Here is an 11,784-nt window from a genome sequence, read left to right on the forward strand (position 1 = left end):
ATGACCTTGTACTTTTCTGTTCCGGTCTCCTCGGTGATGGATGGCAAATGCTGAGCTGAAAAAACACAGATGTTGTTCAAGACCTTGACGGAGTGGGTTGCCTCCAATTTTTTGGCTTGGATCCAGCCTGTTGAATGAAAGATACTGTGCTAGTCTTTATATTTGTACAGAGAAACCACCTTAAAGAGTATCTAATTGAAGGATAAAAGGGTTGAACGGTTGAAATGACAAATCTTAAGAGGTCAAAGCAAAGGTACCAGGCTGGAAGGATATTTGTGTTTTGCAATGATCTCTGTATATTTGTTACAAAGATGTTAGTCCAGTTTTACAGACTTACATGGGTCAAAGTCCATTCAAGAGAATTCAATCTGTTATGTGCAAGCCAGCTTCCTGAAAACCAAGATCCACTTGGAATGCCATGAATCCATCAATTTGAGGAGATCAGTCTTATAGGGTATTGGACTTAGTATTCAGGAAGCTAAGAATTTCGGATTCCATTATATATTCTCAGCTCTAGTGTCCAACACTCTTTTTGTGTACTTGGAAAGCAGCCTGTTAAAGGCAGATTTGTTACTGTCTTTGATCTTGAGTTACAAACAACTTGCATTGCTTATGATAATTTACTGACATGTGCCTCTTTTACTGAGCCAAGAATCTGCCTCTCTCTAACACCCACCTACCTGTAAGATTTACTTTTGACCTTGAGAGCTACATGGAAGAAATCTCACTCTGATACTTGTTCTTCTTTTGGATTTTGTCTCTTACCTGTTAGTCATTTTGTCTATCTGTCTATTTGTCCCAATATCACTATTTTGGATCTCTCCTTTTTCCTCCTTTTTTGTTTACAAAGTTTTATGTGTAAGAATGTTTTACCTGCATGTAGCAGTGTACCAATACATGCTTGGTGCTTAAAGAGACTAGAAGAGGGCTTCAGATCCTCTGGGACTGGAGTTACAGGTTGTGATCTGCTATAGAGGTGTTAGGAGTTGAGTCTAGTCCTCTTAGAAGAGCAGTCTGTGCTCTTAACCATTAAGCAATCACTCCAGCCATGGGTACCCCCCTTTTAAAGCTTCTCTGTTTAGTAATTTTGTTCAGTTTTATACCATGTGACAAAATGATTGGGATTTATGAATGACTTACATCTCGGAAGTAGCCATCAACAAATGCAGTTACTTCTCTTAGGAGGGATTCTAAGCCTTTTGGTATTCTGGTCGGCAATCACCTTTGGGGTGTTGACTGTAGAGTCATAAAGGAAGCATCTGTATCAAAGAGGGCCTTGAAGAAGTAGCTCCCTGTTTCCTGTATATGTCTCTTTTCATGTCTAGTCTGCTATAAGAGCAGTGCACTTATGCAGACAGCACCTATTTCCTTCAGGTGTCAAAGCATGATCTCCCTCTGAGTATTTACTTTCTAAGGAAACTGTACGCTTAGATTTTTCAAAACCTACTTTTAATAAGGGTTCTCAAATGCTTCAACTCCTTTTCTAGCCTACTGTCCAAAGGTAGAGAAAAAAAGATGATAAATAGGACAAGATGTGGACCTGTTTGGAAATAGTTCTTTGGGGGTGATTCCAATATCCATTTGTCAGGATACCGGCAGTCCAGTTCAGTAATGTCAGGATACCAAACATAAATAAGCAGCAGTGGCATGATCCAGCAGAAACAGCCAGGCCTCCCCTGAATTAGCATGAGTCAGCAGGAGCGGCCAGAACCAGCCTGGATGCCAAGAGAAGTTTTCTGCTGGTGCCTCTCAACAAAGTGAAGATCAGCTAAGACAAGGGACAGATGAAGAGCTGCATAGCTAACTATACAAGGACCCCATCACTGTTCATTGAGTCCACTTTATACTCTCTCCAAACATCATGTGTCCTCCTACAGGTCTTGCCTCAGCAAAACATCACAAGAGTCTGTATCACATGACACAACCAGAATCTTCTACTTCAGTAACTTTCACTGTTTTATTAATTTTTGGATGTAAGGAGGCAATAATTAGCAACTGAATCATTTCTTCCTTTGCTCATGCCTTGAATGTGTTAGACTCAGAATACAGATGCAGCCCAAAGTATAGTCTGTCATCAAGATTATCTATAGGCTTGATAGAAAAAGGCTCTTAAGTTATTAGTTTGTGCCTTGGTGGTGTTAATGCAAAAATGAGCAAAGGGTGAAAGGGTTGCCATCACTGAGGAAGGCTGAAGGATTTCTGCAGCAGTAGGTCAGAATGACTAGGTTCACACTACTAGCAGGTAGGGACAATGCTTTGCTCATTTGTCTTAGCCCCTGTCCTCCCATAGTGTCTAGTACACTGCAAATGTTCGACAAACATGTGCAGAATAAACAGTGATGTCTCATGTTCTACTAGGTCCAGAACCCTTGTCTAGAGTTATTCTCTAAACAGCCAAGTTTGAAGAGGGAGGATTCAAGCAAGATTCCCCTAACTGTTAGAGTTTTGCTAAGACAGCACAGAGAGAGTTCACCAAGTTGAGTTTCTTAGCATAAAATGTGTCAAGCACTTCAAGTCTAAAACCGAACCATTCTCATCCCTGCTGAGAAAGGGGTGAGAATGTTTGGGTTCTGGAGGTCATGTGAGTTCAGCGCTGGTCTCAGGGGATGGGAGAGGCATCCCTGTAACTGTGAAGTCCTTCCTATTTCTCTCTACATCTGAACTCGTCTCCAGGATTCCCAGTGTCATCAACCTCTCACCTCTCTGCATACTCATACCTCTTAATAAGCCACGAAGGAGACAGGAGCCTAAACTACTCAAATGGTTCTGCATAATGGTTGTAAAGCACCCTATGCAGTGCTTCTGTTCCTTCTGTAGACACCAAGAATTGGAACTGAAAGTGTAAAACAATTTGTACAAGGGCTGGAAAGATGACTCAGTGGGTAAGAGCACTCGCTGTACATGAGGACCTGGGTTTAGATCCCCAGGATCCATGAAAAGGTCAGATGTGGTTGTGCATACACCTGCAACCTCAGTGCTAGGGGATGTGGAAACAAGAGCTTAGCTTGGACTTACTGGCTGTCAAACTGGTCAAGAAACATCCAAGGTCAGTGAGTCAACAAGGCCAAAGCCACCTGATGTCCTTCTCTGACATTTGTGCATATATATACATGAGCACACATGATTTATGTGTATATTACTCTACAAATGCCTTAAGATCCTAAGGGGAAAGGCCTGCCATCTCATTTTCTAAGATTAAGCTTTTGCTAAAAATTGAGACTGAGAGCTGGGAGATAACTCAGTCTGTTAAGCGCCTGCCTCAGAAGCATAAGGAACTGAGTTTGATCTGCAGAACTCACATAAAAGTGTCCTTGTGATCCCAGTGTTGGAGAAGGGAAGGCAGGAGGACCTCTGGGATCAGTGCCTGTAGCCTAACCTAATTGGTGAGTTCTAAACTAATGAGAGAGTATCTCAAAGGAGGAGGAGGACAGTGCTACTGAAGATGACACCCCAGGTGGTCCTTTGGCCCTTATATACATCTACACAGACACAGTATATCTATACCTATAGGTAAAATATTAAAAATAAAAGAGTTGAGACTTGAGCCCAGAACGTTTTCAATTATTATTTTAAAACTAACTGCACTGAAAGTTAGGTATATTCACTCCAGGAATTCTGAATTAATACAAAATAAAAAGAGCTAATTGTTATTCACATCTTGGATTTTCTCTTGGCCCTTTTGGTTTTTATGTCCATAAATAATCATATACACATTTTATTGATATTAAAATCATATTGCATATATGATTTCAGAACCTCTCTTTGGTTTATTAAAGTACTCTATGTTTATCCCCATAGTTTTACAGCACAGTTCTTACACACCAGGTGGGATTTGTATAGTCAGCTGGCAGTGAGTGGATAATCTCAGTAAGAAATGCAGAGTCACAGATGGAAGATAAGTTACAAGAAGGAACAAAAGAAAATGATGTGAGCCACAGAAGAGGGAGACCTGATTTTGACTGAGAGGTTAGGGAAGGGCTTTCTGAGAGAAGTGTCACTTGTAACTGAATCCTCCAGGCTGAAGAGGCTTTTGTCAGCGAGAAGAGTAAGGGTGGGGTTACAGAAAGCATCGAATCAGAGTGCAATAGTGGAATCCTAGGGCCAAAGAGAGCTTTCTGAGCTGTGGAGTTAAAAGAAGAATGCAGCCCTGTGACTGATTGGAGGTGGCCAAGGAGAGGATCCTGGGAGAGGCAAAACTGGTGAGGGAAAAAAAAAATGTTCAGATTCTCCAGGACCATAAAGGTCTAGGCTTGTTGGTCCTAACAGCACCAGAAAGCACAAAGGGGTTTTAAACAAGGATTGACACGATCATTTAAAAACGATCACACTGCCTGAATTGAGGAGTTAGGATGAGGCAGATGGATGCTGAGTTTATCATTAAATGCACAGTCACACAATATGCAGTGGCCACACACTTAGTATTCCAGCTTCTCAGTAAGCTGTAATGGTCAGAATCCCTTGAGTTAGTATTATTTTTGTAATAATTCTCAAGGCAAGGTGTGTCCCTATAGGTGAGTTTACTATGTGTGTCGGTGATGGCAACTGCTGACAGAAGTTCATGGAGGTGGACTCATTGTTGGTCCAGGTGCCATGTGCAAGTATAAGAACCTTTCAACATATTCCTAAATCGCCCCTAAAAATGTTATGTAAGCTTCAAGTCTCTGAGGGAAGGAAGAAATATATTGATTTTCATTGGCCAATTCTCACCATGATTTTACAAAAGTAGGTGCTATATTAAGGTAAAAATGAGATCTCATGTTTTAATTCTTATTTCTTTGATTTCCAGTCTTCTTGTAACCATTCTGGTCATTTGTAGCTCTTGAGTGGCACTTGATCCTATGTGTCTATAATTCTGTCCATAACTCTTCTAAAAAAAGATTTAACAAGTAGTTGTAAACCTTCTGATATTGATTCCAGAAATCAAACCTGGATTCCTTTGAAAGCAGCAGTGATCCTAGCTCACAACTCTTTTTTTTTCTCTCCTTCCCTTCCCTTCTCTTCTCCCTCTTGCTCCAGCCCCACTTGCTCTGGAACCCCGCATGCTCTGGTTGGACAAGCCCTGCTCACCTTGACTCCTGCTCACTCCAGGCCCCACTCACTCTGGCCCAAAGTACACTGTACTTTGGCTGTCTTCAGATACCCATATGAGGGCATCAGATCACATTATGAATGCTTGTGGTTGCTGGGATTTGAACTCATGACCTTCTGAAGAGCAGTCGGTGCTCTTAACCACTGAGCCATGTCACCAGCTTGCTCATAACTCTTCCAGCAATGGTTTCCTGGTCAGGCTCACTGCAGCCATGTGGAGGTTGTCCTCAACATTCTAAGATCAAAATCAGTATCCTAGTAGCAGAAACTTAGGTAGAAAAGGCAAGAAAATAAAAGGAAAAGATCTTTGAGATGGTCTTTCTTTTGCTGATATGCAGCCATCCATCAGTATCTGAAGGGAGTTGATGCTAGGTCTTCTGAGGATTCAAACCTTTTGTATAAAATGCTGTCATGTTTGCACATAAGCTCTGGACATAATTTATGCTTGAATCATAACTTACAATGCCTAATACAAAGTAAGCACTATGCAAATAATTGCTACATTGCATTGCTTAGGCAACAGGAAGACAAAACTTATATGTGTTCCAGTCTGCTTACACCTGCAGTCATGAATCAGAATACCATCCCCCAACCCACAGCTTTACCTCCCTTCCAGGATGCCTGCTCAAGCCTGGGACACACAGCTTCTCTTGCCTTCTGGGAAGCTTGCTCCAATCTAGGACACACAGGCCAGCGAATACCAGAGACAACCAGATGATGAAAGGCGAGTGCAAGAACATATTCAACAGAAGCCAATGCAACATGGCACCACCTACTATAGCTTTCCTACTATATCAAGCCCAAGATATTCTAACACAGAAAAGCAACTTGACCTTAAATCCCATCTCATGAAGATGATAGAGGCCTCCTTTAAAGGTGATATAAATAAATCCCTTAAAGGAATACAGGAACATTCAATCAAACAGGTAGAAGCCCTTAAAGAGGAAACAAATAAGTCCTTTAAAGAAACACAAAGAAATACAATCAAACAGGAAAAGGAGATAAATTAAATGGCCCAAGACCTAAAAATGGAAATAGAAACAATAAAGGAAACTCAAATGGAGACAACCCTGAAGATGGAAAAAACTTAGAAAAGAGACCAGGAACTACAGGCATAAGAATGACCAACAGAATACAAAAGATGGAAGAGAGAATCTTGATTGTGGAACAAACCATAGAAGAAAATTGATACATTGGTCAAAGAAAATGCTGAATGTAAAACATTCCTAACTCAAAATATCCAGGAAATTTGGGACACTATGAAAGGACCAAACCTAAGAATATTAAGAATAGAAGAGGGTGAAGATTCCCTGTTCAAAGGGCCAAAAAACATCTTCAACAAAACCACAGAAGAAAACCTTCCTAACTTAAGGAAAGAGATGGCTATAAAAATATTTTACAGAACTCCAAATAGATTGAACTAAAAAAGAAAGTCCTCCTGTCAATAATAATCAAAACACTAAATGTACAGAACAAAAAAATATATTAAAAGCTGCAAGAAAAAAAGGCCAACTAACATATAAGGCAGACCTATCAGAATTATACATGACTTCTCAACAGAGATTCTAAAAACCAGAAGATCCTGGACAGATGTTTTGGAGACCCTAAGAGACCACAGATGCCAACCTAGACTACTATACCCAACAAAATTCTCAATTACCATAGACAGAAAAACCAAGATATTCCATGACAAGCCCAAATTTAAAAATATCTTTCCACTAATACTACAGAGGATACTAGAAAAAAGCTTTAACACAAGAAGGGTAATTATACCCAAGAAAGCACAAGAAATTCATCATCTCACAGCAAATTCAAAAGAAGAGAATCACACATATGAAGTACCACCAACAACAAATAAAAGGAACTAACATTCATTAGTCATTGGTATCAACATTAATGGACTCAACTCACCAACAAAAAGACACAGGCTAAAAGACTGTATATGTAGTCATCATTCTGCTGTATATAAGAAACACACCTTAGCAACAATGATAGATTCTACCTCAGAGAAAATGACTGGAAAAAGGTTTTTCAAGCAAAAAGATCCAAGAAACAAGCTGGAGTAGCCATTCTAATGCCTATTAAATTAGACTTTCAACCAAAAGTTATCAAAAGAGATGGGGAAGGATACCCATACTCATCAAAGGAAAAATCTACCAAGATGATACCTCAATTCTGAACACCTATGGCCCAATTTCAAGGGAACCCACATTCATAAAAAAATCTTTACTAAAGCTCAAATCACACATTGAACCCCAAAAAGTGGAGACTTTAGTACCCTACTCTCACCAATGGACAGGTCATGGAAACAGAAACTAACCAGAGCAACAATGAGGGTAGGAAATAGTCAAGCTCAGGGCTGAAATCAATCAATTAGAAACAGAGAACAATACAAAGAATCAACAAAAGTAAGAGCTGGCTCTTTGAGAAAATGAACAAGATAGACAAACCCCTAGCCAAACTAACTAAATGAAACAGAGACAGTATCCAAATTAACAAAATCAGAAATGAAAAGGGAGAGGTAACATCAGAAACTGAGGCATTTAAAAAATTATTAGGTCTTCCTTCAAAAGCATGTACTCTACAAAACTGCAAAATATAAATGAAATGGATAATTTTCTAGACAGATACCACTTACCAACGTTAAATCAAGATCAGACAAACTATTTAAACAGTACCATATACCCTAAGGAAATAGAAGCAATCATTGAGAGTCTCCTACCAAAAAACCAAAACCAACCAACCAACCAACCAAACAAACAAACAAGCAAAACCCTTCAGTGCAAGATGGTTTTAGTGCAGATTTCTACCAGACTTTCAAAGAAGAACTAATACTAATACTCCTCAAAATATTCTACAAAGTAGAAACAGAAGGACTACAAAATTTGTTCTACGAGGTCACAGTTACCCTAGTAGCTAAAGCAAACAAAGGCTCAGACCAATTTTGCTTATGAACATCGATGCAAAAATATACGATAAAATTCTCTCAAACCAAATCCAAGAACACACCAAAGTTATCATTCAGCACAATCAAGTAGGCTTCATCCCACGATGCAGGCATGATTCAATACATGAAAATCCATCAACATAATCCACTATATAAACAAACTGAAAGAAAAAAATTCACATGATCACCTTATTAGATGTTGAAGAAGCCTTTGACAAAATCAAACACGCCTTCATGTTAAAAATAAAAGAAATGTACGCCAAGCCAATAGCTAACATCAAATTAAATGAAGAGAAACCTGAAGCAATCACACTGAAGTTAGGGACAAGGCTGCCTTACTCTCTCCCTATCTATTCAATATAGTGTATGAAGTTCTAGATAGAGCAATAAGACAACAAAAGGAGATCAAGAAGGATACAAATTGGAAAGAAATAAGTCAAGGTTTCACTATTCTCAGATGATAAGACAGTATAAAACACAGATTGCCAAAATTCTACCAGAGAATTCCTACAGCTGATAAATGACTTCAGCAGAGTGGCTAGATATAAAATTAAGTGAAAGAACCCAGTAGCCCTTTTTTATATAAATGATAAATGGGCAGAGAAAGAAACAAGAGAAACAACTCCCTTCTTAATAGCCACAACTCTAACCATGGTATAACTCTAACCATGCAAGTGAATTATCTGTATGCAAGAACTTCAAGTCCCTGAGTAAAGAAACTGAGGAAGATATTAGAAGATGGAATGATCTCCCATGCTAATGGATAGGTAGGATTAACATAGTAAAAAATGGCCGTCTTACCAAAAGCAATCTACATACAGATTCAATGCAATCCCCACCCAACTCCCAACACAATTTTTTACAGACCTTGAAAGAGCAATTCTCAACCTCATATGGAAACAACAACAACAACAACCAAAAACCAAAACCAAAACAAAAACCCAGGATAGCCAAACAGTCCTGAACAATAAAAGAATTTCTGAAGGAATCACCACCCTGACTTCAAACAACTACAGAGCTATAGTGATTTAAAAAAATCCTGATTGGTATTGGTACAGAGACAGAGGCATTGATCAATGGAATTGAATTGAAAGCCTAGAAACAAATGCACACATCTATGGACACTTGAGTTTTGATAAACACCATATAATGGAAAAATGAATGAATCTTGTAAATGGTTTTGGTCTAACTGGAAATCTTCATGTAAGGAATGAAAATAAATCCCTATTTATCACCCTGCACAGAACTCAATTCTGTGGGGTTGATAGCTCATGTGTGGGCACAGGCTTGTGGGTCCTGTTGGGCGAAGTTGTGATTCTAGTGTGTCTGCTGCTCCAGGCTGCTGGACGTGGCTCCAGAGTGTTAGCAGAAGCATGGAAATTTGACTGAGCTTCCTCCACACGGTGCCAGGCAGACGCTGCTGGGCTCTGCCTGGGCATGGGGAGATCTCACTCTGAGGTCCCCTAGGGGCAGGGCTTATGAGTGGGGACCCCTGGACAAGAGGCTTGCAGGAATGACTGGTCTCAGACTCCTGGGCAACCAGGTGCCATTGGTAGCCACAAAAGAGTTGAGACTGGGGACTTATGGGCTGAACCGGCCCGCAGTAGAGAGGAACAACCGGGAAAGAAGCCTGGCCAGCGCCCGGTGGGTTGAGACTCTGTTACTGTCACTCACTTGGCTAGATCAAGGCTCTGGCTAGCATGGTTGAATTGGCGGCCTCCATAGTGGAAGTCCTTGGCGGGAGATTAGGCAGCTGAGGTGGTGGCGGTGGCGGCTCATTAAAGGCCTTCTCCACAGTTCCCCATGGTGGGCCCCAAAGACACTAGGAAGTCCATGGTTTTAAAAGTTTTAGTGTCATGGCAGAAAGTAGATGAATCTGGCCACACTCTCCTGAAACTCAGGGCAGACCTGAGTTAAATAGGGAGAGAGGAGGGAGGAGGATCTGGGAAGGAATATTTAATTACCTACGCCCTCTGGCCTTCAGGTATCTCATTAGTATGTAAATCTTTTAAGGCCCTCTACCTGTGCTTGATGACACAAACCTCTCTTTGGGAGGAGCTGTAGGGGCATTACCCTAGTGAATGGAGGTCTTGGCGTATCAGGAGCCTGGGGTCTGGGAGTGAGGCTGAACACCTGCCATTGTCCCATTAGGGTCTGGGGTTCAAGGCTTGTGCTATCCTTTCACAGTCCCACACAAGTCCAAGTGGATTAAGGATCTCAGCATAAAACCAGATATACTAAATCTCATAGACTAGAAAGTGGGAAAAAAGCCTTGAACACACTGGTACAGGAGACAACTTCCCGAACAGAACACCAGTAGCTCAGGCTCTAAGATCAACAATTTATAAATGGGACAGCATAAAACTGAAAAGATTTTGTAAGGCAAAGGATGCTGTCAATTGGACAAAATGTCAACCCACAGATTGGGAAAAGATCTTCACTAACCTTACATTTGAGGGCTAATATCCAAAAGAAGTCAAGACTTCAGAAAAAAACCCCAAACAAACCAATTAAAAATGTGGAGTACAGAGCTAAACAGAATTCTCAACAGAGGAATCTGGAATGGCTGAGAAGCACCAAAAGAAAAGCTCAAAGTCCTTAGTCATCAGTGAGATGTAAATGAAAATGACCCTGGGATTCCACCTTACACTAATCAGAATGGCTGAGATCAGAAACTCAAATGATAGCAAATCCTGGCAAGGATATGGAGAAAAGGGAACACTCCTCCATTGCTGGTTGGACTGCAAACTTGTCCAATCACTCTTCCACATTGATTGGAAATTGGGTTTCTCAGAAAATTCAACAGTTCTACATGAAGATCCAGCTATACAACTGCTGGGCATATACCCATGAGGTGCTCAACCATACCATGTGAACATGTGCTCCACTATGTTCATAGCAGCTTATCTGTAATAGCCTGAAACTAGAAAAAACTCCGATGTCCCTTAAGTATAGATTCATAAAATGTGCTTCATTTACACAATTGAATACGATTCCGTGGTTACAAACAAGGCCATCATGGTATTTTTCAGGCAAATGGATGGAACTAGAAAACATCTTCCTGTGTAAGATAACCCAGACCACAGAAGACATGCATGGTATATACTCACTGAGAAGTGGATATTAGCCATAAAATGCAGGATACCCATGCTATACCCCATAGACCCAAAGAAGTTGAAGAAGAAGGAAGGCCCAAATGAGGATGCTTGGATCACACTCAGAAGGGGGAAAAAATAGTCATAGGAGGCAGAGAGAAGGAGGGAAGTAGGTGGGAAAGGGGATTGGGAGGGGAGTGGGAAGCATGATCAGGTGTGCAGAGAGGCAGGAGAGTGGCCCAGAAGGCCAGGAGAATGAATGGAAATCTGAAACTGCTGGGGGTCGGGGGTTAGAAAAAAATCTTTAGGAAGTTCCAGAGACCTGAGATGGGGGAGGCTCCCAGGAATCAATGCAGGTGGCCTTAGCCAAGATACCTAACAGTGGAGACATGGAACCTGAAGGTGCCACCTCCTGTAGCCAGGCAGGACCCTCAGTGGAGAGATAAGGACACCAACTCATACACAAAACCTTCAACCCAAAATTCGTCCTGTCTGAAAGAAATGCAGGGACAAAGAAAGAGCAGAGGCTGAAGGGATCGGCACCCAATAACTGGCCCAACATGAAACCCATCCTACACGCAAACACCAATCCCAGACATTATTAATGATATTCTGTTATGCTTGCAGACAGGAACCTAGCATAACTGTCTTCTG

This window comes from Arvicanthis niloticus, chromosome 6 (assembly GCF_011762505.2).
Source record: "Arvicanthis niloticus isolate mArvNil1 chromosome 6, mArvNil1.pat.X, whole genome shotgun sequence".
In the NCBI taxonomy this organism is placed as follows: Eukaryota; Metazoa; Chordata; class Mammalia; order Rodentia; family Muridae; genus Arvicanthis; species Arvicanthis niloticus.